Source organism: Eretmochelys imbricata, chromosome 7 (assembly GCF_965152235.1).
Source record: "Eretmochelys imbricata isolate rEreImb1 chromosome 7, rEreImb1.hap1, whole genome shotgun sequence".
NCBI classification, from domain to species: domain Eukaryota; kingdom Metazoa; phylum Chordata; order Testudines; family Cheloniidae; genus Eretmochelys; species Eretmochelys imbricata.
This window is the reverse complement of record NC_135578.1, coordinates 125805656-125812577: the sequence shown is the minus strand read 5'-3', so window position 1 is coordinate 125812577 and position 6922 is coordinate 125805656. Positions and strand designations below refer to the sequence as shown.

General features: G+C 52.0%; 1 protein-coding gene across 1 annotated transcript in view; it reads left to right on the top strand.

The window, feature by feature from the left end:
* The first annotated feature begins 1260 nt into the window (after positions 1-1260).
* Positions 1261-6922, top strand: part of DNMBP (dynamin binding protein) — an 82697-nt gene continuing 77035 nt past the window's right edge. The window contains exon 1 of the mRNA XM_077823394.1: positions 1261-1327. The gene's annotated coding sequence lies outside the window, so the exon portion shown is untranslated. The remainder of the gene's footprint in view (positions 1328-6922) is intronic.

Sequence of the window (6922 nt, the reverse complement as noted above, 5' to 3'; positions counted from 1 at the left end):
CTGTGGGGGGTCCCTGTCCCGGCGGGTTTGTCTGTGTTCCTGTGGGGGGCCCTGTCTCCGTGGGGTGTCCCTGTCCCCGTGGGGGGGGGGCCCTGTCCCGGCGGGTTGGTCCCTGTCCCCGTGGCGGGTCCCTGTTCCCGTGGGGGTCCCTGTTCCCGTGGGGGGGGGGGTCCCTGTCCCGGCGGGTTGGTCTATGTCCCTGTGGGGTGTCCATGTTCCCATGGGGTGTCCATGTCCCGGTGGGTTTGTCTGTGTTCCCGGGGGGGGTCCCTGTCCCTGTGACGGGTCCCTGTCCCGGCAGGTTGGTCCCTGTCCCTGTGGGGGTCCCTGTCCCCGTGGGGGGCCCTGTCTCAGTGAGGGGGGTCCCTGTCCCCATGGGGGGGGGCCCTGTCCCCATGGGGGTCCCTGTCTCAGTGAGGGGGGTCCCTGTCCCCAAGGGGGGCCCTGTCTCAGTGGGGGGGTCCCTGTCCCCGTTGGGGGCCCTGTCCCGGCAGGTTGGTTCCTGTCCCTGTGGGGGTCCCTGTCCCCGTGGGGGGCCCTGTCTCAGTGGGGGGGTCCCTGTCCCCATGGGGGTCCCTGTCTCAGTGGGGGGGGGTCCCTGTCCCCGTGGGGGGCCCTGTCTCAGTGGGGGGGGGGTCCCTGTCCCCGTGGGGGGCCCTGTCCCCGTGGGGGTCCCTGTCTCAGTGGGGGGGTGTCTCTGTCCCCGTGGGGGGCCCTGTCTCAGTGGGGGGGTCCCTGTCCCCGTGGGGGGCCCTGTCTCAGTGGGGGGGGTCCCTGTCCCCGGGGGGGGCCCTGTCCCGGCGGGTTGGTCCCTGTCCCCGTGGGGGGCCCTGTCTCAGTGGGGGGTCCCTGTCCCCGTGGGGGGCCCTGTCCCGGTTGGTCCCTGTCCCCGTGGGGGGCCCTGTCTCAGTGGGGGGGTCCCTGTCCCGGCGGGTTGGTCCCTGTCCCCGTGGGGGGCCCTGTCTCAGTGGGGGGTCCCTGTCCCCGTGGGGGGCCCTGTCTCAGTGGGGGGGTCCCTGTCCCCGTGGGGGGCCCTGTCCCGGCGGGTTGGTCCCTGTCCCCGTGGGGGGCCCTGTCTCAGTGGGGGGGTCCCTGTCCCCGTGTCCTTCCCCGGTCGGGCCCGGAGTCGCGGGGGCCGCCGGGCCGGGCGTGGGCGGCTAGAAGGGCCCGGCCCGGCCCGGCCCGGCCCGACCCCCCCCCGGCTCCGAGCGGCGCCGCCCCGAGTCTCGGTGCCCGGGCGGGGCGGGGACTCGGCCGGGCGGGGCCGGGGCTCCGGGCCGCGGCGGCGGCGGGACGCGCAGGGGCTGGAGCGGCCGCGCGGGAGCAGGTAGGAGCCGGGGCCGGGGCCGGGGCCGGGGCCGGGAGCCGCTTCCCGCGGGGCGAGAGGGGCCTCCGGGGCCTCGGGCCCTCAGCCGCTTCCGCGGGGCGAGCGCCCAGAGACCCCCCTACGGCCCCCCGAGACCCCCTGGCGCCCCACTCCCGCCGACCCCTCCCTGCCCCGACCCCCTGAACCCCCCTGGCGCCCCACTCCCGCCGACCCCTCCCTGCCCCGACCCCCTGAACCCCCCCTGGCCCCCCACTCCCGCCGACCCCTCCCTGCCCCGACCACCTGAACCCCCCCGGCCCCCCACCCCCGCCGACCCCTCCCTGCCCCGACCACCTGAACCCCCCCGGCCCCCCACCCCCGCCGACCCCTCCGGCCCCGTGAACCCCCCCCAGCCCCCCATTGCGCCCCACTCCCGCTGACCCCTCCCTGCCCTGACCCCCTGAACCCCCCCCAGCCCCCCATTGCGCCCCACTCCCGCCGACCCCTCCCTGCCCTGACCCCCTGAACCCCCCTGGCCCCCCCATTGCGCCCCACTCCCGCCGACCCCTCCCTGCCCTGACCCCCTGAACCCCCCTGGCCCCCCCATTGCGCCCCACTCCCGCCGACCCCTCCCTGCCCTGACCCCCTGAACCCCCCATTGCACCCCATTCCCGCCGACCCCCTTATCCCTCCCACCGCCCCCTGCCCCGACCCCTGGCCTCCTGAATCCCCCTCATGGCACCCCATTGCACCCCATTCCTGCCGACCCCCTTATCCCTCCCACCACCTCCTGCCCAGACCCCCTTGCCCCCTGAACCCCAAAACAGAGGCTTTTCCAATTCTTTTTTTTGAGATTGGTGTGACCAGATCTTCATGCAGTATTCAAGGTGTGGGCATATCATGGATTTATATAGAGGCAACATGATATTTTCTGTCTCATTATCTATCCCTTTCTTAATGATTCCCTGCATTCTGTTCCCTTTTTTGGCGGCTGCTGCACAGTGAGTGGATGTTTTCAGAGAACTATCCACAGTGACTCCAACATCTCTTTCTTGAGTGGTAACAGCTAATTTAGACCCCATCATTTTATTTGTATACTTGGGATTATGTTTTCCCACATGCATTACTTTGCATTTATCAACACTGAATTTCATTTGCCATTTTGTTGCCAGGTCACCCAGTTTTTGAGATCCCTTTGTAACTCTTCCCAGTCTGCTTTGGACTTAACTATCTTGAGTAGTTTTGTATCATCTGCAAATTATACTATCTCACTGTTTATCCCTTTTTCCAGGTCATTTATGAATATGTTGAACAGTACTGGTCCCAGTACAGACCCCTGGGGGGTCACCACTATTTACCTCTCTCCTTTCTGAAAGCTGACCATTTATTCTTACCCTTTGTTTCCTATCTTTTAACCAGTCAGTGATCCCTCAGAGGACCTTCCTTCTTACCCCATGTTTGCTTACTTTGCTTAAGAGCCTTTGTTGAGGGATCTTGTCAAAGTCTTTCTAAAAATCTAAGTACACTATATCCACTGGATTCCCCTTGTCCACATGCTTGTTGACCCCCTCAAAGAATTCTAATAGATTGGTGAGGCATGATTTCCCTTTACAAAACCCATGTTGACTCTTCCCCAACATATGGTGTTCGTGTATGTGTCAAACAATTCTGTTCTTCACTACAGTTTCAACCAGTTTGCTCAGTACTGAAGTTAGGCTTACCGGCCTGTAATTGCCAGGATTATCACTGGAGCCCTTTTTAAATATTGGCGTCACATTAGCTATCCGCCAGTCATCTGGCACAGAAGCAGATTTAAATGATAGGTTACATACCACAGTTATCAGAGTAGCAGCCGTGTTAGTCTGTGTCCGCAAAAAGAACGGGAGGACTTGTGGCACCTTAGAGACTAACCAATTTATTTGAGCATAAGCTTTCGTGAGCTACAGCTCACTTCATTGGAATGCATCCGATGAGGTGAGCTGTAGCTCACGAAAGCTTATGCTCAAATAAATTGGTTAGTCTCTAAGGTGCCACAAGTACTCCTTTTCTTTATACCACAGTTAGTAGTTCTGCAATTTCACATCTGAGTTCCTTCAGAATTCTCTGGTAAATGCCATCTGGTCCTGATGACTTATTACTGTTTATCAGTTTGTTCAAAAACCTCCTCTAAAGGCACGTGAATCTGGGACAGTTGCTCAGATTTGTCACCTAAAAAGAAAGGCTCAGGTTTGGGAATCTCCCTCACATTCTCAGCCATGAAGACCGATGCAAAGAATTCATTTAGTTTCTCCACTATCGCCTTTTTGTCCTTGAGTGTTCCTTTAGCATCTCGATCGTCCAGTGGCCCTCCTGGTTGTTTAGCAGGCTTCCTGTTTCTGATGTGCTTAAATGTTTTTTTGCTATTATTTTCTGAGTCTTTGGCTACCTGTTCTTCACGTTCTTTTTTGGCCTTCCTAATTAAATTTTTATATTTCATTTGCTAGAGTTTATGCTCCTTTCTATTTTCCTCACTAGGATTTAACTTCCACTTTTTAAAGGATGCCTTTTTTGCCTTTCATTGCTTCTTTTACTTTGTTGTTTAGCCATGGTGGCACTTTTTTGGTTCTCTTACTATGTTTTTTAATTTGGGGTATACATTTAAATCGAGCCTTTATTATGGTGTCTTTAAAAAGTTCCCATGCAGCTTGCAGGGATTTCGCTTTTGGCGCTGTACCTTTCAATTTCTGTTTTACTAATATTCTCATTTTTCTGTAGTTCTCCTTTCTGAAATTAAATGCTACTGTGGTGGGCTGCTATGGTGTTTTTCCCACCACTGGGATGTTAAATTTAATTATATTATGGTCACTATTACCAAGCAGTTCAGCTCTATTCACCTCTTGGACCAGATCCTGTGCTCCGTTTAGGACTAAATCAAGAATTGCCTCTCCTCTTATGGAATCCAGGACTAGCTGCCTGCCTCCAAGAAGCAATCATTTATCTCTGCATCCCTACCTGAGGTGACATGTACCCACTCAATATGGGGATAGTTGAAATCCCCCATTATTACTGAGTTTTTTATTTTTATAGCCTCTCTAATCTCCCTGAACACCATCCTGGCCAGGTGGTCGGTAGTATATCCTTACTTGTTTGTTCTTATTATTCAAGCCTGGAATTACTATCCATAGAGACTGGTTTCAGAGTAGCAGCTGTGTTAGTCTGTATTCGCAAAAAGAAAAAGAGAACTTGTGGCACCTTAGAGACTAACCAGTTTATTTGAGCATAAGCTTTCGTGAGCTACAGCTCACTTCGTCCGATGCATAAAGTGGAAAATACAGTGAGGAGATTTATATACACACAGACCATGAAAAAATACACATTGTAAGGAGAGTGATCACTTAAGATGAGCTATTACCAGCAGGAGAGTGGGGTGGGGGGAGAGAAAACCTTTTGAAGTGATAATCAAGGTGGGCCATTTCCAGCACATTTCCAGGAGTTAACAATAGAGATTCTGTGGTACAGTTTGGTTCATTTAAGGTTTTTACTTCATTTGACTTTACGTTTTCTTCCACATATACCTTTCTTAATAGTTCCCAACCTTCTGTTAACCTTTTTGACTGCTGCTGCTCGTTGAGCTGAAGTTTTCAGAGAACTATCCACAGTGACTCCAAGACTCTTTCTTGAGTGGTAACAGCTAATTTAGACCCCATCATTATATATGTGTAGTAGGTATTCATTTTTCCAATGTGCATTACTTTGCACTTATCAATGTGGTATTTCATCTATCATTTTGTTGCTCAGTCACCCAGTTTTGTGAGATCCCTTTGTAATTCTTTAATTTGTAATTTGTAATTCGCGGGCTGCATCTGTAGTTTGCCCTCCCCGATCTATATGTTGATAATTCTGTACTGTACTGTAGTTTCTACCAATTTGCCTGGTACTAAAGTTAGGTTTGCATCCTGTAATTGCCAGGGTTGCCTCTGGAGCCCTTTTAAAAAAAAATCAGTGTTACGTTAGTTACCTTCCAGTTATCTGGTACAACGACTTGTTTCAGTGATAGGTTACATACTAGAGATAATAGATCTGCAATTTCATATTTGAGTTCCTTCAGAACTCTTGGGTGACTACCGTCTGGTCCTGGTGATATATTAGTGTTTAATTTATCAATTTGTTCTAAAACATCTTCTGTTGATGTATCAGTTTGGAACAGTACTTCAGATCTGTCACCCAAAAAGAATAGCTCTGATGTATGTATCTTCTCCACATCCTCTGCCGTGAAGACCAATGCAAAGAATTCATTTGGCTTCTCTGCAATGACCTTGTCTTCCTTGAGTGATCCTTTAGCATCTTGGTCTAGTTGCCCTAATGTCTGTTTGACAGACTTCCTGCTTCTCATGTACTTAAATAATTCTTACTGTTAATTTTTGCAACTTTACCATGTTGCTTCTCAAATTCTTTCTTTGCCTGCCTTATTACACTTAACCCGCCAGAGTTTGTGCACCTTCCTATTATACTCACTAGGATTTGACTTCCAAATTTTAAAGGATGCCTTTTTGCTGTTGACAGCCTCCATTGTTCTGCTTTCTAGCCATGGTGGTGTTCTTTTGGTCCTCTCATTGTTTTTCTGATTTGGGGTATAGATTTAGTCTGAGCCTCTGTTATGATGTTTTTAAATAGTCCCCATGCTTGCTGGCATTTAACCCATGTCACAGCTCTTTTTAATTTCCATCTAACAAGCCTCCTCAGTTTTGTGTAGTTCCCCTTTTTAAAGTGAAATGTTACCGTGGTGTGGGTTTTGGTGTTATCCCTCCATCCAAGGATGTTACATTTAATTACACTGTGATGGCTATTACTGAGCTCTTATGTAATCACTATTACATCTGTGATATGGGTCCAGCAGCAAAGGTGGGTGAAGCTGAGGCATGCAGAGATTATGCTTGGGGGTTTAGTATGACGGTGTGAGTCACACAGCTGCAGTTTGTGGGTGAAATCCTGGCTCTGTTGAAATTAATGGCAAAATTCCCATTGATTTTAGTGGGGCCAGGATGTCACCCTCCAAGTGTCTCATGGCTACTGCTCCCAGAGGGCCTGGCATGCTAACTGCACAGTTAATACCCACCTTAGTTTGTTAGGAAGACTGGAATTGGGATTACAGGTACATGGAAGCTCTGATTTAATGATGCACTGTGCCAGATCTGCCCGTGCTACTGGTAGGTCTGGCAGAGTAAATTCTGATGGTCTGGGGAACATCGTCGATGTGGTGATGGTGTCAGAAGTAGTAAAGCTGTCGAACAGGCAGGACACCGAGAGGAACACTCCATTTGTAGGGCTAACGATATAGGCCTGATTTTAAAACCTGGCCTCTCTGCGCCCACAATTTGCTGCCCAGAGACATACATGTATAAATGACCTCAGTTGTGCCCACATTTAAGGAGACTGGGTTGAGCAATGTCCAAGCCTGGGACTGCTGCTTTAGGCAGTATTGTCACTGTTACTCCATCTGCAGCATAAACGCTGCCTTGTAAACACTATGGGCATGTGGCCCAGCTGTCAGGTAAAGCCATTAATGCTGCAGAGCACTGCCTTTATAATTCCTGTATAGAGCACTCTTGACAGAGGGCCATCTGGCCTAGGGATTTC